Raw genomic sequence first — 22,595 nt, 5'->3', positions numbered from 1 at the left:
AGCTTCCTCGCCTGATGATGAAGGTCTCCTGGCAGGGGTGCCGTGGAGCTGTCTGGACTGATGGATAGAAAGCACTGACATCCAGCAGGTGCTCAGTAAACCGTGTCCTCTGCCCCTTCCCTCCCAGGGAGTTTGGGAAAACCCTGCTTTCTTCAAACATGGGAGGAACTAAGGAGGGAGCCTCATCAGTCGGGATCCCTAGAAGCAGAGCCTGAGACAAGGATTTGTGTACATGAGATTTTTTGAGGGTTGACTCTTGGGAGAAGGGAGGAAGACAGAGACTGGGATGGGAATGGAAGCCCCATGAGGCTGTGGTCTCAGGTAAGGTCTAGCTGTGGGCTGGTCCAGGGAGCTCTGGAGTACAGCTCATACCACAGAATCACCCCCAGACAAAGGGGCTGGGCTTTTGCACCCCTGTAGCAATCAGTCATGGACTGTGGGCTACTTCTGGGTGCCTGTACTGCTCAGGCGAGGTGGCCCCCATTTGCAGAGGGGGATTCTCTGGAGGAAAGGGGAGTAGGGACTGAAGCAGACTGCCCTCCAAGCAGCTGGGGTGTGGGTGGGCATGCTGGCTGTGGAGGGGCTCTGGGCTGGCACCATTTCCTGCAGGGAGGCGGGAACCTGTGTCCCCAGGCTGGCCAGTCTGCAGTCCCTGGTCTGCTGCCTCCTCTGGCTTTTGCTCTCCTGCCCGAGCCAGCGGTGCCGGTTCCTTCCACGTGGGGAGCTGGGCTGCCCTGCCTGGGGTCTGGTGATGGGGTGGACCTTCAGCCTGTCCTTTAGAGGAGGCTTTTCCACCCTGGGCCTCTTGCCCTCCCTCTGCCCCTGACTCTTCTCCTCTAGTAGTTCCTCTTCTCTCCCTTAAACCTTAGCCATGCAGCTCCCCCACCTATTATACCCTTCCTTGCTCTCTACCCCATCCTTTTTTTCAAGGCCCAGTTTCGGTCCCTCTTTCTCCAGGAAGCTTCTACTGAGTGCTCCAGCCAATGGTTATCTCCTTTAGTCCATCCTCCTGCTCCTCCCTTTTTACAGACGGAAAGACCAAGAACCAGTGTACATTTCCTCGTAAATACTCTATTGGTTACTGCTTCAGTGCCAAAATGTATTGCTCTCTTTGCCTTGGCTGCTGGGAAGCTCATAGCTGGTTTATGGCCCATTTCTGATAACTGTCCCAGATGCTGCAGCATGCAATAACTCAATAGCTTTGCCTCTGGCTTCATCTTCTTCTCTCCCATTTTTTCCTCATTCTGATTTCTTCTCTTATTTTTCGGCCTGTGCTGGTCTCTGCAGCCTCAAACTCTTTTAGAAAGAGATGGGGTATAAATAACCAAGAGTGGCTGTAAATGAAGCATTCAGTGCTGACTGCAGTCAGATTCTAGGCCTTCCCCTTCCTCAGGGCAGTGTGGGGGGTCTCCCCCAGGCCCAGGGCAGAGCCTGTCCCCAGAGAGACACCAAAGCCCACCGTGGTGGCCCCAGGACAGTGCCCACTGTGCCCTCTGTGTGTCAGGAACGGCATTGTTCAGCTTCCCATGCTCTTCCCTCCCTCTCCCCATCTTATCAGAAGCTAATGAAAGAGGCTGGGAAACCCAATCCTCTGGTAATTAAATTTACTTAACGGGTATTCAAGTGGAGTAATGAGAAGTTTAATGCAGTGATTAGATTTTTCTTTAATTAATTAAAATGAGAACCATGTGTCTTGCCAGCAAACCAACTTGACCCTCTGCTTTAGAGTGGCAGGGAGAGACAGTGGGGGGCTGGGCTGGGTGGGTGGGGGCTCAGGGGCAGGGACAGCCTTCTGCCCTGGCACTGCTATCCTCAGAAGTAAGCCCAGCTCTGGTGCCCACTCAGGTCAGTCTCTGATTCAGCTCTCACTTCCAAGCCCTGCCAGTGCCAAGCCTGGGCTACACCTGAGTCCCCAGGGGCGAGGGATTCGAGAGTCCCTGCACTCAGACGGCTGAAAACTGACCCAAGATGAAGGTTTCAGAGGAGAGCCAGCAAGGGTGGCTTAAAGCAAGGAGCACAGAGGAGGGATTTCGGGCATTGTGACAGGAGGAGGTCTTTTGAGTATCACATCTCATCTCACGGGCTGGCTGACACCTTCGCCCGCCTGCTCAGCCAGCCCTGGGTTTACCTCCAGTGGCACTGGATCATCTGGCTAATGGAGTAGGGGCAGTGGGGTGGATAAGTGAAAAATCTGTGATAACCCGCAAACCACGTCTTCTCCTTGGCTTGGGAATGCACCCATGCCAGACGTCTGGCCAACCTTGCTGTGTTTCTGAAGCCCAGTTAGGATGCAAGGAAGCACTGCCTGCCTCGAGCCACTTCTGTGGGGGTCAGGTGGTGGCTGGGGCAAAGGGAGTATGGGAATCTCAGCATAGCTGTCTGGACTGGGGCATAGGACTGGCCTTGCCAGGGGAGAGGGTAGGCATGGTGGGGACCCAGAAGACAGGCCCTGGCACCCCAGTGGCAAGATAATATTATTTTCAGAGCAGTGGGTAAGGCTGGGAAAGGTCCTGAGCCCTTCATGTTGGGGAGGCCGAAAACCTCCTTCACTGAGCCCTGACCCCAGCCCCACACTGAGCCCTGATCCTAGACAGACTGAACCTTGATCCCAGTCATACACTGAGCCCTGAACCCAGCCTCAACACTGAGCCCTGATCCTGGACAGACTGAACCTTGATCCCAGTCATACACTGAGCCCTGAACCCAGCCTCAACTCTGAGCCCTGATCCTGGATGACTGAACCTTGATCCTAGTCCCACACTGAGCCCAGCAGTGTCGTGGATATGCCAGTAGAGAAACAGGTGCTGGGGTGGGAGGGAGGGTGGGAGTTGTGAGTGGCCCTGCTTGTCCATCCCCACTTTCAGCTCTGCTGCCTTTGGACAGAACTCCTGTGCCAGGCCCCACACTAGTCTCTGGAATGACTGAGATGAGTCAGACGTAGGCCCTGCTCACAGGGCTGATGGGGGACGTGACAAGCAAACATATACCGAGTGAGTGATGGAGCTAACACGGGGGAGGCCCGGAGGGCTGGGGGGCCATGGATCTGTACTTGAAGTGTTCCTGGCAGCAGGTGGGGGGTGGTGCTGGAGGCAGGAGCCAGTGGGGAGGCTGAGGTGGGGCGGATGGTACCCATGGGGGTTGGGGTTGGGGGGTCTAGGGTGAGTGATTCTCTCCCCAGTAACTGGCTGTGACTCCCCAAGGCCACCCTCAGCTCCTGGTGAGTCCTGTGGGGAGGGTTGATGGTGTGCTGGCGCTGGGCTGATAATATTACGTTATGAGGAAGGCATTTTTATACTTTCACAGAAGAGGAAACAGAGATGAACAGGGACTTGCCAGAGGCTGCTCAGCCTACGTGGCCAGAGTGGCGTGTTTCCAGTTCTCGCCTGCCTCCAGGCTGCACATTGCTGCTCCTGGGTGTGAACTTGCCCTGGGAGGCCAGGTCCTCTTCGTCTGATGCGTCCTCCCCGACCTGGTGGGGGACACTGATGGGGGCGGAGGTGAGGCTTGAGCCTGGGCCAGACTGGCATCCAGGGCTTCAGGCCACAGCTGGGGTCCTCGGAGTGGGGAAGTGAGGAAGGCCCTGGCTGGGTAGGGGACGGGGATCAGGCCGAGGCCCCTGACACAGGCTCAGGGCTTGGGACTCGCCCGGGAAGGTGGGTCTTCTGCTTCCTCATCCCCGCTTCTCCCCTCTCGGGATCCCTCCTCCCTGGATTTCCACTCCCTGCCCCCATTTCCCTCCCTCCATGGCCCAGGCCTTTTGGAATAACCAGAGCCAGAGAAACCAGCCAGCCAGCCATCTACCACACACATGGGGAAATTGAGGCCCTGAGAGGGGCTGGGTCCTGCTCAAGATCGTGGGGCTCTGCCTGTCACCTCTCTTTATGGTAAAGAGACTGAAATCACATTATCTTGAATTGGAACACTTTCCCTTGGCTGGGAGGCCTTGGGGGGCTTGTGCACACACAAGTTCACACCACCCAGGCAGATGCCCCCATGGAGCCACCCCATCTCCTCGGGCACTGTGCCCTGCAGATGTCTCCCTCCCCGGGGTTCCAGGTGCTATAACTTGCTCTCATTTAATCTTCTCAACAGTCTGGGAGGTTGAGTGTTTTTCTCCAGGTGAGGGGACCAAGGTCGGGAAGTAGGGCAGAGTTACACAGCTGAGTACAGAGGTGGCAAGCTCAGATCCTCCCAAGCCACCCCCTCCCTGATTGCCCACTCCTTGCTGCCAGCAGCTCGCCTCCCTCCGTCTTTCCGTGGGCCCCCAGCAGCTCCCCATCCACTGCTGCTTCCCTCCTTGCCTTGTGCTCCAGCCAAAACCAGCAATTCTTCCCCAGCACTCCCCACACTTCCCCACCCCCAGGCCCTGCTCAAGCTGTTCGAGCCCCTGGAGTCCCCTCCCAGCTCCATCTGCCCACATCCCCTTCGTCTTTCTGGGCTGGGCCCAAATGCCGCTTCCTTCATGGAGACCCCTCACCCCATCAGAAGCTGGGCCCCTTCCTCTGAGCACCACCCTACAGCTCCTTCCTGGCCTCCTCTTTGGCACCTGGCCTCCTTGTGTCTGACTTTGCAGCCATGTGGAGGGCAGGGTAGTCTCCTCACCCCTGGCTTCCAGGGCAGGTTATCCCCAGGGCCTAGTGGACAGTAGATGTGCAGGAGGTACCTGGGCCCTCACCTTGGGAGGGGCTGCGCCTCCATAAACCCATCCCTTTCCTTAGAGGTCCTGGGTCAGCTGGTCCCTCACAGCGCTGGTCCCAGCCCCCTGAGGAGACCAGCCCAGCCTGTTAGCCACTTACTTTAGCCCCAGCAGATCTCCTCGTGCCCACTCCTGACCTGCCTATATTCTGGGGGCAGGAACAAGGCAAACCCCACCCTTGGGACTCACAGGTAAGTCTTGGGGCCCAGCAGGTATAGACACCTGGGGAGTCTAGGGCTGGTAGAGGGTTGTGTGGGCCCTCTGCCTGGCTCTACTTACTGGCCCTGCTGATTACTGGCTGTGTGACTTTGAGCAAGTTATTTAACCTCTCTGTGCCTCAGTTTCCTCATCTGTTCAATGAGGTGATAACAAACCTACCTAGGGTTGCTATGAGGATTAAACCAGTCAATACAATGTAACGCACATAGCAGAGCCCCGGACACAGACACACATGTGCACTCCCTGAATGTTGGCTGTCACCATCCATATGGGAGGGAGCCTGACGGTAGAGTGTGGGGGAGTGTTCAGGGAAAGTTTCCAGAAGGTGGCGACACATGAGCAACAACTTGAAAGATGAGGCACAGAAGGCAGGAGAGGACATTCCAGAAAGAGGGAACTGCATAGACAAAGATTCAGAGGCAGACTGGGTGATGTGCAAGGGAGCTGGGTGTGTCTAGACTTAAGGTAAGAAGGGGACGAGGGGAGACCCCAGGCTGGTGGTGCACAGGGCTGTACCCTGAGGGACCTTGGGTGCCACACCAGGGGTTTTGGACTTTGTCCTGCAGCCTGTGAGGGAGATATACATGTACATATGTTTATCTATTTATTTACCATCAAAGCAATATTTGCTCATGCAAAAGAATCAAAACAATACAGAAGTGTGTCAAGTAGGAAAGTTCCCTCTTTGCCCTTAAATCTCATTCTTCCGAGGTCTCACCATTGTTGGTCTAGTGTGCCTCCTTCTAGAACTTTTTCTGTGCCTTTACCAACGTACTTATTGTATATTATTCTTTAAGAAAGGATATGGAATCATATTATGCACATACTCTACAGCTTCCATTTTGCATTTACTCATGTACTGTGGGCATCTGTCAGTGTCACAGCAGACAGATCTGCAGTGTTCTTTTTAATCGTTGCCTAATATTCCACTGTTTGGACCTAGGGTAATTTATGTGACTAGCTCTGGGTTGATGGATATTTAGGTTGTCTTCAATTTTTCATTCTTGCAAATAATGCTTCAGTGAACATCCTTGTGTATATATCCTGCTGACACGTGGAAGACTGTCTGTAGGATAGATTTCTGTATGTGGAATAGCCAGGGTGAAGGGTGTGCTTATTAAATTTTGATAGGTATTGCCACACTGCCCTTCAAAAGGTTGGGCCAGTTGATACCCTCACCCTCCGTGTCCGTGGGTGGCCATTTCCCCACACCATCTTCAGCACTGAACATTATCAAGCTTTTTAATTTTTGCCAATCCAGGCAAACATCTCGCTGTGGTTTCAGTACTCACTTTCTTTCTCCCCAGAGAGGCTGAGCATCTTTTCACGTGGTTATTGACCATTTGCATGTCCTCTGTGAATTGGCTGTTCATGTCCTTTGCCCATTTTTCTTTTCTTTTTGCCTTTTTCTTATTGATATAAAGGAGCTTTTAGTATATTAGGAGTTTTGAAACTTTTGTCTGTTGTGTATGTTGGGAATATTTTCCCTAGTCGGCCCTTTGTCTTTTTAAGTTTGTTTATGGTGCCTTTGGCCACAGAGAAGCTTTAGATCTTTATTCCGTCAAATCTGCCATACTTCTCCTCAGGGCTTCTGAGTTGCACGTCTTGCTTGGCCAGGCTTCCTGGAAGGGTTTTAAGTGGAGTGGGGATGTGGTCAGTTTGTGGCTGGGAAAGGTCGTGCTGATTGCCACTGTGTGGAGGGCAGGTGGAGCAGGGACTGTGAGCCAGGGGGCAGAAAGCCGCTGAGACCTTTGTGTGGAGTGGGTGGGGGGAGAACTGGGGAGAAGGTGAGTTTGAGAAACACTCAGGAGTTGGCTGCCCATGGAGATAGGATGTGAGGGTGAGGAGGGAAAGAGGAAGGGCCCTGGAAGGCTGCTTGGGTGTTTGGCTGGGGGACTGCGTGGCTCACCCACCACCACCCTGAGCTGGAGCAGGACGAGGCAGGGAAATGCACGCGGGTGCAGGGAATGCTTACCTTGGCAGGGACACTGTACATCTGAGCACATAGATGCACACACATGCACGTGCTTAGAAGTTCTGGAGAGTGGCACATCTGTGCTGCGACTCCATGGTTAGGGGGAAGGTGTCTACTTTTTGTGGAGTTTCTGTTCTCTGCTGAGTACTGTACAAGGCACCACACACACTTGCACACACACACTCGCACATGCTCTGTAATCTCTACTACCACATGAAGTATGTTTTACAGGTAAGGAACCAGACTCAGAGAAGTTAGTAACTTGCTCAATGTCACAGAACTAGGAAGTGACAGAAAGAGAGTTGTTTTTGCCAGCTTAGATCTGACCACCCACAGAAAGAATTCCCACCAATGGCATTGAGGAGCCTTTCATTCATTTCTAACTTGACCGACCCAGTTTCATCAGGCACTCAGGATAGTGTGGAGCCAGACCACCTGGGTCTGAAATGCAGCCCCATTCCTTATAAGGCAAGTTACTCCACCTCCCTGTGCCCCAGTTTCTCCACCCTGCAAATGGAGACAGTAACAGTACCCACCGCACAGGGGGTGGGTGGGAACTGAGTGTGTCAGGGTGTGTGAAGTGCTCAGCCCCCTGAGAGCTCACTGGATGCTGTCCACGATGATGGTGATGACAAGGATGGTGACAGAGCTTACCAGTCACCTCAGTGTCTACACCCTTTACTTTCTCCTCCCTCCATCTGTCACCTCACTCCTGCGCCAGCTCTTCCTCAATTCCCCATGGGAACTTCTTCCAACATTTGCCTTTGAACCTTTGTCCTCTGTTTTCAGCCTCTAAACCCTTGGCAGACAGTGAATTAGAGCCTAGTCAGTCAACAAAAACCATTCAAGGGAAAATGATTCATGTTGCGCTCAGGAAATCCTTCCCCAAGCAGTTCTAGTCAGGCATTTTCCATGAGCTGGTGCCTTCATCCCAACATTGCCCAGGCGTCTGAGAACCAGACCATAACATCCAAACCTGAACTCCTTCCTCCCTGATTAGGGATGCTCAGGTGTCCTTCTGAGCGTGGGGTCCAAGCTGACCCCAGCCCGGCGAACTCCCTGCTCTAGCCACGAACCATCACTGGGTCCCTGACCCCAGGACAAGGAATTCTCAGCATCGGTGGCTGGGAAACTTGCCCATAGGAAACAAAAGCAGACAGCAGAGCAAATTCTGGGCATGGTTCCTTACCACGAGCATGTCTAAGCAAATCTTGTGGTCATGAGTGCAGATGCAAGGTGTCCAAACTGAGTTAAAACCTCAGGTCTACACCCAATTTAAATTTTTTCCCGTGCCAAAAATCGCACCGAAATCACCAAACTTACCGTTACGGATTTCTCCTCATCGCAATTAACTCCCGAGTAAATCAGTCCTCGTGGAAAAGAGTGGAGTGGTTATTGCCTGCGTCTTGGTAGGATTTTGTTCTCAGGTGCACTGTGTCAGTCACACCCTTTTATTCTTAACCAAAAGGATGGCAGAACTCACTTCAATCCTTCCCAGGGAACAGCTACACCCAGTTGCAGGCCGCCCACCCCAAAGCCTCCGAGAGAGGATTCTTTACGACTGCTCTTTTGGAAGCTCTGGTCCCACCAAGCCTGCCTTTGTCCTAGGGGCTTCTTCACTTTAAACAACCCCGCTCCTACCTCTGGCCCAAGCCCCCTCCCTTAGCATGCCACAGTACCCCTGCAGGGTGCTGGGCATGCCATAGCTTCCAGCTACCCGGGCTCAAGCACAAAATCAGACAAGCTTTTGTGTGCACATAGAAAAGCACTGACACCTGCATCCAGCACATCCAGTATGCAGAAGCTTCTTAAATTTGCCCTCACAATAGAAAAGTCTTTCTAATGGCTTCAAAGAAGCTGTATTGCACCCGTTTTTCTGGGGGCTATGCATTTATAGACACTAAGGGCTTTCCCCTCAAGTCACCTGCCAGTGCCCATTCTTATCTTGAGGGGCTGCCTCTGCTCCCTATTCCCTGTGTTGTCCCATAGGTGCACACAGCATTTAAGGAGATGATTGCCAAAGTGCAGAGCCAATAAGTTCAAAATATAAGCCTACAATTAGCTTGTAGCTCGTTGTCATTTGCAACTCCAAGGTCTGTCAGAGTTTTCCTCCCCCCACCCCCACTCCTAGTTATTCAGCCAGGGCAGACAAGTTGGGGGCCCTAGGGCCTTTCTGAGAGCTGGTCCCTGTCCTGAGTCAGGGATAAAGCTCTGAAGACACCCCAGCCTTTGTTCTAAAGTCAAGTTCAAGCCCTTGAATGTAGGCCAAGGCCCCAACTGTCATGGAGATGCTACCACTGCCTTGGCTCACACCTCCCTTCTCCAGGTGGAGATACTGCTGCTGGTGGATCCCGCTGCAGGGCATGGAACTGCCCCCTTTTCCTTGTGAGTAGGGAACACTTCAACATGGAGAGTGAGATGATTCCATCCCCCACTGAAATCTGAGTTATTTAGGGGCTCTCAAATGGAGCTGAGTTCTCTCACCCAAACCAATTCTCAAACCAAATATAGCAAGGTCATGTGCCCTCAAGTGTGGGCAGTAGTAGGGTAGGCAAGGTTGTGCTGCACCAAGTTCTCTCTGAATTCTTGGTGATTTAATGCAACAAAGGTTCCCTTCTTCTTTCTTCCTTTACCATGTGACCTCACATTACATGTCCAATGTGGGAAGTGGGAAGGGTGGTGGGCTGTGGTCCATAGAGTCACACAGGGATCCAGGCTGACAGAAGCTCCACCATCTTCCAGCTGCCACATCTGGAACACATGGCCTTCTTCAGTCACTGTGACGAAGAAGAGAAAATGGGGGAGCCACACACTGGCTCTTCAATGCTTTGGCCCAACAATGAGACACATCACTTGTGTTCACAGCTCATTGGCCAAGATTTCTAATATGGCCTCAATTAACTGTAAGGGGGCTGAGGAAATGAGGGGGGCATTGTGCTGGGGTGTGGGGGAGGGACACGGAGAAAATGTGCCCAGACATTCAGTGAGCAGTAAAATCTCTGTTCAAAGGGTGTTGTGTGACCACTCTCAGAGCAAAGGTCTCAGAATTTCCAAGGCCGTGACTTCCTGTTCGTTCTCTCCACCTGGTCAGGGTGGCAGATCCTGGGAGGCCCAGAGTGCCTGGGAGGGCCTGCCGGGAAAAGCTGTGGGTAAACGAGCTCCACGGCAGGCCCAGGTCCTCTGCCACCAGGCTCAACTCAGCCTCTCCCCTGTAACCCCCACTGATCACTTTCAATACTAACACCATCCCATAAAATGAACTTCTCAGGAAGAGAAGCAGGATTGAGAATGAAGATGCGTTCCGTTTTGGAGGGAGAAAATCCAAGAGGCGACATCCAGAAGCAGCTGGATCTTAGTCTATTTAGGATGCTATGACAAAATACCATAGACTAGGTGTCTTATAAACAAAGAAGTTTATTTCTCACAGTTCTGAGACTAAGTCCAAGATCAAGGCACTGGCAGGTCAGTGTCTGGAGAGAGCTCACTTCCTAGTTCACAGATGGCCATCTTTTTAAGGTGTCCTCACATGGCGCAAGGGGTGAGGGATCTCTCTGGGGTCTCTTCTATAAGGGCACTAATCCCATTCATGAGGGCTCTACCCTCATGACCTAAGCTCCTCCCCAAAGCTCCACCTCTAAATACCATCACTCTGGGGATGAGGTTTCAACAAATGAATTCTGGACATTTGGTTTATGGCACCCTGGACATCATGGCCTCAAGCCGAGAGCACCCTCACTGGGAGAGAGAGAGCTGGAAGTTGTTGGCTTTCTTCTACACTTTCACTCCTTCAGCCAATGTGGCTGCTACGGGCTGTGTAATGTACTGATTATGACTCAGACTCTGACTCCAGAACACCTGGGACTTAAGTGTGGCTCTGCCCCTTATTCACTGTGTGACTCTGGGCTAGTTACTTCTCTCTGCCTCAGTTGTCTCTTGTTTAAAATGGGGATGTTGGGGCCGGCCCCGTGGCTGAGTAGTTAAGTTTGCGCGCTCTGCTTCAGCAGCCCAGGGTTTCGCCAGTTCGGATCCTGGGTGCAGACGTGGTGCCACTCATCAAGCCATGCTGAGGTGGTATCCCACATAGCAGAACCAGAAGGACCTACAACTAGAATATACAACTATGTACTGGGGATCTTTGGGGAGAAGAAGGAAAAAGAAAGATTGGCAACAGATATTGGCTCAGGTGCCAATCTTTAAAAAAAAAAATGGGGATATTGACAGCACCTATCTCTCTTAGGGTGGTTGTGAGGATTAAATGAGTTAATGATTATAAAGCACTCAGCACAGTGCTGGCACATGATAAGGGCTCTGTAAATGTCAGCTGTCACCACCACCACCACCACCACCACCACCACCATCATCTAGTACCAGATACTGTGCTAGATGCGTGGGGGTTATGGAAAATAAGCAGATAAATAATTGAGAAGATAATTTCAAATAGTGATGGTACTAAAACAATAAATCAGGCACGTGGGAAATTGCTTGTCATCATTCGTCAGTAGGGAAATGCAAATTAAAACCACAATGAGATACCACTGCATATCTATTAAATTGACTTTTACGAAATTGACAATACCAAGTGCTGGTGAGGATACAGAGCAACTGGAACTCTCATATGTTTCCAGTGGGAGTGTAAAATGGTACAGCCACTTTGGAAAACAGTTTGGCAGTTTCTTATAAAAGCTAAAAATATGTTTACCATATAACCCAGCAATTCTACTGCTAGATATTTATCCAAGAGAAATAACAGCTTATATTCACGCAAAAACCTGTATGTGAATATTTATAGTGGCTTTATTCTGAATCTCCAAAAACTGGAAACAACCCAAATGTCCTTCAGCTGGTGAATGGATAAACAATTGAATACTATTCAGCAGTAAAAAAAGAATGAAATTCTGATACGAGAAACAACACAGATAAATCTCAAATGCACTATATGCTAAGGGAACAAAGCCAGACTCAAAAGGCTCCATGTAGATGATTCCATTTGTATGACATTCGGAAAAGGCAAAGCTACAGGGACAGAAAACAGATCAGTGGTTGTTAGGGGCACAGGGTGGGGGCACTTGACTATAAAGGGACAGCACGTGGAGATTTTTTAGGGTGATAGAATTGTTCTCTATCTTGACTGTGGTAGTGGTTACGCAGCTGTATGCAGCTGTCAAAACTCATAGGACTGTGCACGAAAAAGCGTAGATAAATTATACCTCAAACCTGACTGGAAAAAAGCTTGCTGTGGGTTTGTTGAGACGGGGAAAACCAAATTACAAGTCAGTCGGTCAGGGTAGGTGACATGGGTAAGGAGGGGCTCCTGAACACACTGGTCAGGGAAGGCTTTCTGAGGACGTGCCTTGAGCTGAACCTGGCTGAGGAGAAGGAGCCAGGCCTGTGGGGACCTGGAGGAAGGTGTGCCAGGCAGAGAGAACAGCAGCAAGGCCCACGTGGCTGGAGCGTGGTGAGGGAGGAGGAGAGAGTGGGAAACAGGCAAGGGCTTTGACTCTCCTCTGGGCAGGATGGGCACCACTGGGGGCATACGTAGAGGGTGATTGAAAAACTGGTGTGGCTGAGATGGCCCAGGGAGGAGAGAGGAAGGGAGGACAGGAAACAGCAGCTGTGATCGTGTGTAGGAGTAATGGAGGGGTGTGATGAAAACGAGCAGGATGGATCAGGGAGCCTCCTACAGGAGGAAGTGGTCAGCCAGCCAGAGACCCGGCAGGCTGGGGCCGGAGGACTGGGACAGCAGGTGGGGTCCTTTGGGACCTTGCAGAGGATATTGCCGGTGGTGTTGGGGCAGAAGCCAGACATCCTGGGTTGAAGGTGCTGGAGGTAAGGACCTGTAAGTGAAGCTTCCAGGAGGCAGGGGACAGACTTGGTGGGTAGCAGTGGGAACCTCAGAGAGAACGGAATGGAGCTGCCATTTGTGTGTGCGTGTCTGTGTGTGCACATGGTGTCAACAAAACTTCCAGAGGTGAGCCTGACCTATGGAGGACAGTGTGAGACAATGTGAGACAGAGGAAGGAAGGGGCTTGGACAGGGCCTTGAATGGTGGGCTGGGAAGTTTATGTTCCTGGAGTTGTGATCAGTCCAGGGCTGGCCACTTAAGGGGGCTGGGAGACAGTAGAGCGTCTGGTGCCAAGAGGCCCATCCCTGAGAGGGGAGGGCGCACTGACCACTGCGCTGGGGGATTGGGATCTGCCGTGGGGAACTCGTGCTGACCTGAGCCCACCCCAGGTAGCAGAAGCTGCATCTTTGCCTGTACTAATCTTCCTGTTCTTTCCCCATAGTGCATGCTGGGACCGCAACGGACAGGCTGCCACTCCCAGGGCCCCCAGAGGCCCGTCTGTTTGCCTCCCGGCGCCGTCTGACTCAGGTAGGGAGAACGTGAGGCAGGCTCACCCTGCCTCATGCCTCTGCGCCGGTTAGAGGGCTCTGGGTGCGAGGACCAGGGTGGCCCTGGGTGAATGAGCCCCTGCCAGGGACAGTGGTGTGGGGCACAGCGGGGGTCGGAAGGCTCCAGCCATTGGCAGGGCCTGCTGGGGAGGAGTGCCCGGACGTCCAGAGACCGGCTACCAGGCAGCGATCCTTTGTCCCCAAGCCGCATGCCTGGGGCACTGAGAGGCCCCCTACATATCACTCCTCCAGCCCCAGCGTAGCCCTCACGTGTTCACTGTCTGTGGTTTGTGCAGGATCCTTTCGCTGCACACACCTGCCAAGTTCTTTGGCTCTGGGGAGGGTTTGCATCTCAGTTCCACTCTCCTTGCTGACACTCTGGCCTTTCCCTGCCGGCGTCACTGTAAACGCCTCATGTGTGGTCTTACTCTGGAAGGCCCCAGCTCACTGGCGGACTGCCCCAGAGCAGAGGTGCTCCGCACCGGGGCTCACTTCTTTCGCCTCATTGGGCCTGGGAGCAGGCACTCTCTGCTGCTCCTGCGCGCCCCAGGTGGAGGCTTTGGGCTTGGGGCCCAGTTCCCCCAAAGACTGAGATGAGCTGAGGGCTGGGCTTGCCAGAAAAGAATACCAGAACTTCAGACAGACAACAAATCGTGTTTTGGCATAAGTATGTCCCAAATACTGCATGATTTGCAATTTTATTTGCTAAATCTGGCAACCCTAGTGGGGCCGAAGCCCCACTCTCCCTCCTCCTCTGACCAGTCCTCCCTGCTGGACCTGCCGTGGACCCCTCAGATCAGCTGCCTCCAGTGCCTAGGGCGGGTGTCCTCAAGCCAGGGGTGGTCGAGCCTGCTCAGGTCACAATCATTGGCATTTCCTGATCTCCCAGGTCCTGCGCGCTGTCCATGGGGCAGAGACCTGGGGTTCCCACTGGAGGCTGGGGCCGCAGGCCTGGCTCTGAGAGCACTCTAGGGTCCTCGTCTTTCCCTCTCTGGCTCTCCTACAACAGAGTCCAGGTTGAGGAGGTCATGGGGCGGGGTCGGCTGGGCATTTGTGCCCGTGAACAGGGCTGTGAGACAGGCATGGAGCTATGAAAGGGACCAGGAATAGAAATTTGTTTCATGAGCTTGGAACCCAGAGTGCTGGGGGTGCGGGGTTGGAGGTGGGTAGGGGTAGTAGGGATGGGGCAAGGCCTGATAATGAAGCCTTGGAATGCCCTATTTCTGCATCTTTCAACATTGAGGAGACATGGGAAGTGTTTTCTCCGTAAGTGAAGTCATTTTTCTGATTATTAAGTTAATATGTTCTGTATCTGTTTATCTATCTAAGTGTCTAGAAGTATTTAAAGCATGCAGTTCAAGCCTTTCCCATAATCTCTTCCTCCCCAGGGCTAACTGCTGCTAACTAGTTCCATATATAGCCTTCCAGACTTTTTTCTGTGCACTTATAAACTTATTTTAAAAGAACAAACATGGGATCATACTAGTTATACTGCTCAGTCACTTGATTTTTCTCTCAACAATATATTGTGTACATTATTCCAGAGCTCTTCCTTATCCTTTATGCCTATTAGTGGATGGTCTGTAAATTATGTATCAATTGTCACTTCTGTCGGTGTCTATTTAGATTGTTTCCGGTGTTTGGCTATTTATAAACCTCACTTAAGGCACCTCCTGGTTCGTACATCTGTGTGCACTTGTGTTATAGGTCCTTCAGGAATGTTTCCAGAAGGGGACTGCCTGGGTCAAAGGGCATGCGCACTGCAAGATTTGATCTGTCTGGCCAGATCATCCTCCGAAAGGTTGTGCCGACTTACCGTGCACAAGGGGCCTCGTCCCCTCACCTTGCTGACCAGGAGCATGTCAATCACTTAAGTCCCTGCTAATCTGATAGGGAAACTGGTTTATTGTACATTTTTTTGTTCACTAATGAGGTGCAGCATATTTGTGTAGGTTTCTTGGGCACTTCTGTTTCTTCATTTATGAACTGCCTGTTCACGTCACGTCCTCGGCTCATTCTCCTGTTCATCTGTCCATTCGTTCAGTATGCATTTATTGAGCACCTATGTGTGTTGGGCATGTTTTGATTAGGGGCCTCAGAGTGGGCAAAACTGACAAAAAATACCTGCTCCGTGGAAATTATGCTGTAGTGGAGGAGAGACAACTGAGGAAAAACAGAGAAATAAGTGGAATATAGCATGTGTATCACGGGTTAAGTGCTAAGGAGAAAAAAATAAAGCAGGGGAGGCAATGGGAGGTGTTGGGCAACCTGAACATGACAGTCAGGAGGCCTCCCTGAGAGGTGGTGTTGGAGTAAAGACCTGTAGGAAGCGAGAGAGTAAGTCAAGTGGATGTCTGGGACCATGAGTCAGCAGCAGGCTTGGCCTGTTCAGGACTCAGTGAGAGGGCCGGTGTGGCTGGAACAGGGTGAGTGAGGGAGGGAGTCGGAAGTGCATGCAGAGAGGGATAAAGAGCCAGATCACGCAGAGCCTTGTGGGCCACCCTAAGGACTTGGCTTTTACTCAGAATGAAGAAGGAAGCCATGGAAGGTTCTGAATAGTGACGTGACAAGATCTGAATTTCATTTTAAGCTGATCACTCTGGCTGCTGTGAAGGGGCCAGGGTGGAAGCAGGGAGATCCATCAGTAAGCTATTGCAGCAATCCAGGGTAGAGGTGGCGGCAGCTTGGCCCAGGGGGTCTTGGTGGAGGTGGGGAGACGTGGACAGATTCTGGGTGCATGTTAATGGTACAGCCATAGGATTTGCTGACAGACTGGATGGGGTGGTGTGTATGAGAGAGAGGGAGCCAAGGATCATTGTCTTAGTCATCTTGGGCTGCCATAAGCAAATCCCATAGGCTGGGTGGATTAAACAACACACACTTATTTCTCACACTTCTGGAGACTAGAAAGCCCAAGATCAAGGTGCTGGCAGACTCAGTTCTTGGCGAGGACCCCCTGTGTGCCTTGCAGATGGCTGCCATCTTGCTGTGCGCTCACAAGACCTCTTCTTTGTGGGCACACAGAAAGAGAGTTCTGGTGTCTCTTCCTCTTCTTATAAAGTCACTAATCCCATCATGAGGGCCCACCCTCATGACCTCATCTAACCCTAATTACTTCCCAAAGGCCCCATCTCCAAATACCGTCACACTGAGTGTTAGGGCTTCAATACATACATTTTGGGGGGGACATTTAGTCCATAACAATGACTCCAAAGATTTTGCCCCAAGTAGCTAGAAGGGCAGGGCTGCCATCAACAGAGATGGGGCAGAAAGTAGGGAGGAGGGGCCCGCCCCATGGCCGAGTAGTTAAGTTTTCACGCTCCGCTGCAGTGGCCCAGGGTTTCGCCGGTTCAGGTCCTGGGCGTGGGCATGGCACTGCTTGTTAGGCCATGCTGAGGTGGTGTCCCACATGCCACAACTAGAGGACCCACAACTAAAATATACAGCTGTGTACTGGGGGGATTTGGGGAGAAAATAAAGCAGAAAAAAAAAGATTGGCAACAGTTGTTAGCTCAGGTGCCAATCTGAAAAAAAGAAAAAAAAGAAAATGGGGAGGAGTGGGTTTGGTGTAGGGGAGAGGAGGGACTCAACTGTGGCCAGGACAGGCTACATAATGTGTGGGGCCAGAGCGAGAGGAAAAGGGGTGGCCCTTTGTTTAAAAAAATTATTAAAAATTTCAAAGTGGTGACAATAGAGCATTAAACCAAGCCTGGGGCCCTTCTGAGAGTGGGGCCTGTGCAAACGCCCGGGTGGCACACCTGTGAGCCGGCCCTGGCTGTGGGTATGTGAGGTGTGAGGTGCTAGTAGACATCTAAGTGGGAATGTGGAGTTGACAGTTGGATATATGAGGCTGGAGTTTAGCGGAAAGGTCTAGGCTGGGGTCATCAGCATAAAGACGGTGTTTAAAGCCGTTAGATTGGATGAAGCCGTCAAGAGAGTGAGTATAAATAGAAAAGAGAAAAAGGACCAAAGAGCCAGGCCTGGAGCCTCCTTCAGTTAGAAGTTGTGGAGTTGAGGAGAAACGGAAAAGGTGACTGAGAAGGAGCACCGGTGAGGTATGGGGGAACTAGGCAGGTATGATGTTCTGGAAGCCAAGGACGTGTTTCAAGCATGAGGTCGAGTAAGGTGCAGACGGAGCACTGATCATGCATTAGCTGTGGGGAGGTCACAAGCGACCTTGGTTTCAGTGATGCGGGTGTGTGTGAAATGCATCTTATTGACTTGTAAGGGATTTAACCCTTTATTTGTCTTATGTTGCAAATATTTTTTCACAGCTTTGTGGTGCTTTTTTGCTATTTAAGTTTATGGGGTTTTTTTAACCCCTTAAAAATTTAAATTGTCCTGTGATCAAGTCTGTTACTCTTTTCCTTTAGAGTTTCTGGCCTTACTCACTGCAAAGTTTTGATAATGTTGTCTTTCATTGTTTTCTAGTTGTTTATGATATTTAGAGATATTTAAATCTCTGGTTCACCTGGAATGTTTTTTCTGTGTGTCGTTTGAGGTAGGGATCTAAGTGGTTTTTCCCCAAATGACTAGCCAGTTGTTTGGACATTGCTTATTGAGTAAACTGTCCTTTCCTGGATGCTCTGAAGCTCGAATCCTATCATCTGCAAATGTCCCCATAGTCTCATGTCTGTCCAGGCCTTGCTGTTCGATTCCATTGATCTTTGCCTGGGGAGAGCTTAGGAAGTCAAGAGAACGGATAGACTTGGTGACTGATTGGATGGAGTGTGAGGAGGTGCAGGAGTGGAAGCCGACACGTTACCTTCAATGAGGGAAGAGGCAAAGGGAAGTTAGGGCGATGGGAGTTCTCAAGCATTGAGGGCCTCCTAGGTGCCGTCACAGCTCTGCAAGGTTGCTATTCTATATCCCCATTTGCAGATGAGGAAACTGAGGTTTTGTCACATGTCCAATGGCATCAACTCTTAGGAGGTGGAGCTTGGACAGGAAGGCAGCTCTCTTGGCTCCCACAGCTGCGTTCTGTCCATCCTGGTCAAGGAGGAGGTGAGAGGGGGGTTTCCCGGAAGGCTGGAAGGGCTCCAGGCACCAAATATCCCCAAACCCCACACTACATGCCTGCCTGCCATTTGGCTGGGTCTTGAAGGTTTTCCTATTTCCAAGAGCAATCTGTTAAAACCAAAATACTCCTGGCAGGGAATCACACGTTAAGTTTACAGCTAACATCTTAATTATCAGTTAACACTTCTGAAGGGATTAGCTGACAGCCAGCTGAGGACACTGAATGGGGCCGGGTGTGATGTGTATCTGGGCTGGGAAAGGCCAGAAGTAGGGAAGGGGGCAGGTCTCCGCAATTCAAGCTTTTTCCTGGGCATGAGAAAGAGAGAGAGGTGGAGCTGGATCCATGTGGGAAGGGGAGGGGGGACAGAACAGAGGGAGCAAGTGCTGCAGAGCCAGGAAGGAGAGTGGCCACTTCTCTGTGGAAACCTAAGACTGGGGCTCAGAGAGAAGCTGGCATCTATTAGACACCTGCTGTGTTGTGGTACCAGAGGAGGCTTGTCATACACTTGGTCTCGGTCTCCAGAAGGTCAGGAAATTGGCCACGCATGAGCCACCTTGGGCACCAGCTGCCAGCAGTCACTCAGAGCTGGGACCCATCTCTGACACCCACAGACCAAATCTGTCATCCAGCCCTGAGTTGCAGTAGGAGGAGAGGGGCTGAGGTGTCTGGAACCTCCTCTAGTTCTTTGAGGGCCAGTCTACCCTCCCAGGTCAGGACTCAGTGTGAGAGGAGGGTCGGGGCTCAGTGTGTGAGCAGGGTCGGGGTTCAGAGTGTGAGCAGTGTCGGGGACTCAGTGTGTGAGCAGGGTCGGGACTCAGTGTGTGAGCAGGGTCGGGGTTCAGTGTGTGAGCAGGGTCGGGGCTCAGTGTATGAACAGGTTCAGGGCTTAGTACAGGACAAGGATCAGGGCTCAATGTGTGAGCAGGGTCAGGAGGGTCTGGCCCTGGAGGTCATCCGGGTGAGTAACTCCTTAAGCTAAATGAAGATGTAGCAAGAGGCCCCACTGGTACATGGGGGCAGGGGGAATAGAAAGGTGATGTGACTGCTTGTCTAAATTTGGGATTTCTCTCCCAGAGGGGCTTCCTTCCCCTCACTTTCCTCAGCTCAGGTGGGGACTGATCTTCATCTTTGGGGGTCATCCTGTGTCTAAAGGTGACAGGTTGACCAACTGCCTTCATCACTGTGTCAGACTCTGGCTTAGCCTTCCTGGGACCCTGGGGCTGGGAGCAGCTCCTCTTCCTCTCCTCTCCACTATCTTTTCCCTCCTCTCCTCTCCTCCTCATCCTCTCCTACTCCCTTTCCCACTCCTGCCAGCCAACCCTGGCCTTGCACCCAGTTGCTGGCAGTCAGACCCTGAGACACCCAGGCACCCTTCCAGCTCAAGGCTGGCCCAGGTCCTGCATAACCTGTAGTCAGGCACACTTCCTGCTCCTCCCTCATTCTTACCTGCACACCTGAAGGTGCTGCAAGGGCCCACCTGGGGAGAGAGCCCCGTGGGAGGGGGAAGGTAGTGATGAAGTGAGACTGCCAGGTTGGGAGGAATGAGCTTGGTGCCTGGGAACAGGCCTGAGAGAGCACTCCAGGAAAGGGACTGAAGTGAGCAAAGGCTGGGAGTCTCGGGAGGTGCTGGGGCCCCAGGGGGCTGGCTAGGAGGTATGAGGGGCCAGAAGGAAGAGGCTTCCATGACCTGCTGAAGACTTCAGAATTTATTCCCGAGGTCAGTGGTTTCCAAACTCTTTTATTTTGTTAGCAGTTCAAACCTCTGGGAAGCCTAGATGGAAAGTAGACGCAGTCATTCATTTAGCAAATATTTCCTGGGCGCCAGCTCTTCTAGAGCCAGAGGCGTAGCTGCGAACCAGACAGAAACTGGTGTCCTGCCCTCAGGGAGCTGATGGTCTGTGGGGAGGCTGCGGCTGAAGGAGGAGTGAAGGGCCTCGCCCTGCAGCCCCTCCATGCTCTGACCCCTCTGCCTGGTGGCCCCCGGGGTATCCACAAACATGGGGGCTCACAGGGCTGGTTCTGGAAACCTACTGTCCTTGAGGGACCTAAGGAAGCTGAAAGAGAGGATTCCTTTCTGCTGATGGAAGGTTCTGGGAGGAAGGATGGCTGACAGACAGAATATAAGCACGAGAGCAGGGGAGAGAAGGCCTCTCAGGAGAGGAGCCCCCTCCCTCTGTGACTCACCCACTAGGGCAGAGCGAGGGGGCAGGCCCTCCCAGGTATGGTGGCCAACTGTCCCGTTTTACCCAGGACTGTCCCAGTTTTAGCACGTCTCAGTCCCAGGATGGTTGGTCACGCTACCTGAAAACCGCTGTGTACCTGAGGCTTGGCCTCTGGCCCTGGTCAGCCCAGAGTGTCGTCAAGCTGTGCTGGGCCTCTGAGAAACTGGGGATCTAGGTCATGGTGCCAGCCATGCCCAGGGGTTGTGAGAAACCACTGTGGGCTCCCTGGGGGTGCGCTGAAGAAAGACTGAGGGGCATGCGCTTCACTGCTGTGGCTGAGCTGCCTTCAGGGCCCCAAAGGGGATTGAGGTCACATCTAGCAGGTGGCCTGGAATCTGGGGGCCTTGAGGCGAGAAGCAATGGCAGAGCTGCCTGCCCTTTTGTGTCCACCTTCCTCAGCCCCCCAGAGGCTGGTCACCTGCTGCCCTGGGTTGTGCTGTACTGAGTTGGGAGACCTAGCTTCTCATCCCAGTTCTGCCTCTAGCTTGCCATGTGACCTTAGGGCAGGCGACCCTGAACCTGGGTCTCAGTGGCCTCACCTGCGGCAGAGGCTGTGACTCTGGACCAAAGCTGTCTGAGGGAGGTTTTGCAGAACATGAAATGTGGCCTGGGTTCATGTGTTGCTGTGGTCACTGGGGTGCCAGCTCTGAGACCATGGAGGGGCCTCAGACAGGACCCACCCTCCACTCTTGTGACAGAATCAGATGTGTAAACTAGAAGTTGAAAATTTGAGGCCCCAGCCCAGGATGTGGCTTGTGGATGTGTTTAGTTCCATTTTAAAGAATTTGTTCTTTTTAACTGAGATATAATTTAAAAGCCATAAAATTCATAATTTTAAAGTGCATAATGCAGTGTTTTTTTAGTATATTCCCAAGATTGTACACCACCATCACTGTCTAATTCCAGAACATTTTCATTAGTCCAAAAGGAAACCCTACACCCAGTAGCAGTCACTGCCCCCCTCCCCATCCCCCAGGCCCTGGCAACCACTAATCCACTTTTTGTCTCTTTGGTTATGCCTACTCTGGATATTCTTATAAATGGAATTATGCAGTATGTGGCCTTGAGTGTCTGGCTTCTTTCACTTAGTGTAATGTTTTCAGGGTTCATCTGTGTTGTAGCATGTTTTAGTACTTTGTTCTTTTTTGTGGTCCTGTAATATTCTATTTTATAGATATACTGCATTTTGTTTATCCATTCACTCATGAACATTTGGATTGTTTCCACTTTTTGACAATTATGAATGATGCTGCTATGAACATTTGTGTAGTGGTCTTTGTGGGAACATGTGTTTTCCATTCTCTGGGGTCTATCGCAAGAGATTGCTGGGCTGTAAAGTGACTTGCTGTTAATGCCTTAGACAGCCATGTGCTCTCCATTGCCCAAGTCCTGTCCACTCCTGACTGCTTTACTTGCTCCCCTTCGCTCACTGTCATTTCTTCCCTGGCCCCTGTAGGCATCTAAGTTTTCAGCCCTTGATTTTAGAACAGTGATGGAGGGAAATATAGGGGCTGTGGGAGCCAGAGAAGTCTCCTGACTCTGGGAGGGGTCCTGGAGGGCTTCCTGGAGGAGATCCCACCTGAACTTAGCTAAGGCTGAGTAGACATTTTCTAGGGCAAAAGGAGTGAGGGAGACTGTTCCTGGCGGGAGACAAAAGCAGGGAGGTGTGAAACACCCTCACCTTTCTCTACCCTGGTGGGTGAGCCCTGGGGGGTGCTCCAGGGACCAGCTGAGATGCCCTCTTTCCCTTCCTCCAGTGCTTACTTCTCTCTGTCTTCTCTCCGCCTCGGTCTTCTCTGTCATTTGCTCAGAGAACTGCAGACAGCTTGATGGGCTGGAGAGGAGAAGCAGAAGATGAGGGAGTGAGATCAACCAGTGGTCTTAAGCTCGTGCAGAAAGAGCGAAGTGGGCAGTGGGGGGCAAAAGGATGGGAGACTTTGGCCCTTCCTTAGCTGGGGGCAGAGTCCAAGGACCTAGGGCAAAGGGGACCCTGAGCCAGGACACTCCATGTCCCAAAGTGGCGTCTGATGTTCCTTTCCTCCAGGGCAGGTGAGAGGTTGTATGGGCCACTCC

The 22,595-nt window shown here is 52.0% G+C and overlaps 1 protein-coding gene across 11 annotated transcripts in view; it reads left to right on the top strand.

Moving 5' to 3' along the window:
- Positions 1-22,595, top strand: part of LINGO1 (leucine rich repeat and Ig domain containing 1) — a 210,176-nt gene that overhangs the window by 131,723 nt on the left and 55,858 nt on the right. For 10 of the 11 annotated variants that reach the window (XM_070268862.1, XM_070268870.1, XM_070268891.1 and 7 more), the window contains one exon: positions 13,175-13,260. The gene's annotated coding sequence lies outside the window, so the exon portion shown is untranslated. Of the gene's footprint in view, positions 1-12,574; positions 12,717-13,174; positions 13,261-22,595 lie in introns of those variants that run through there. The other variant, XM_070268851.1, reaches the window with a different exon arrangement.

The sequence above is a fragment of the Equus caballus genome, chromosome 1 (assembly GCF_041296265.1).
Source record: "Equus caballus isolate H_3958 breed thoroughbred chromosome 1, TB-T2T, whole genome shotgun sequence".
Taxonomy (NCBI): domain Eukaryota; kingdom Metazoa; phylum Chordata; class Mammalia; order Perissodactyla; family Equidae; genus Equus; species Equus caballus.
This window is presented reverse-complemented; position numbering and strand designations above follow the sequence as displayed.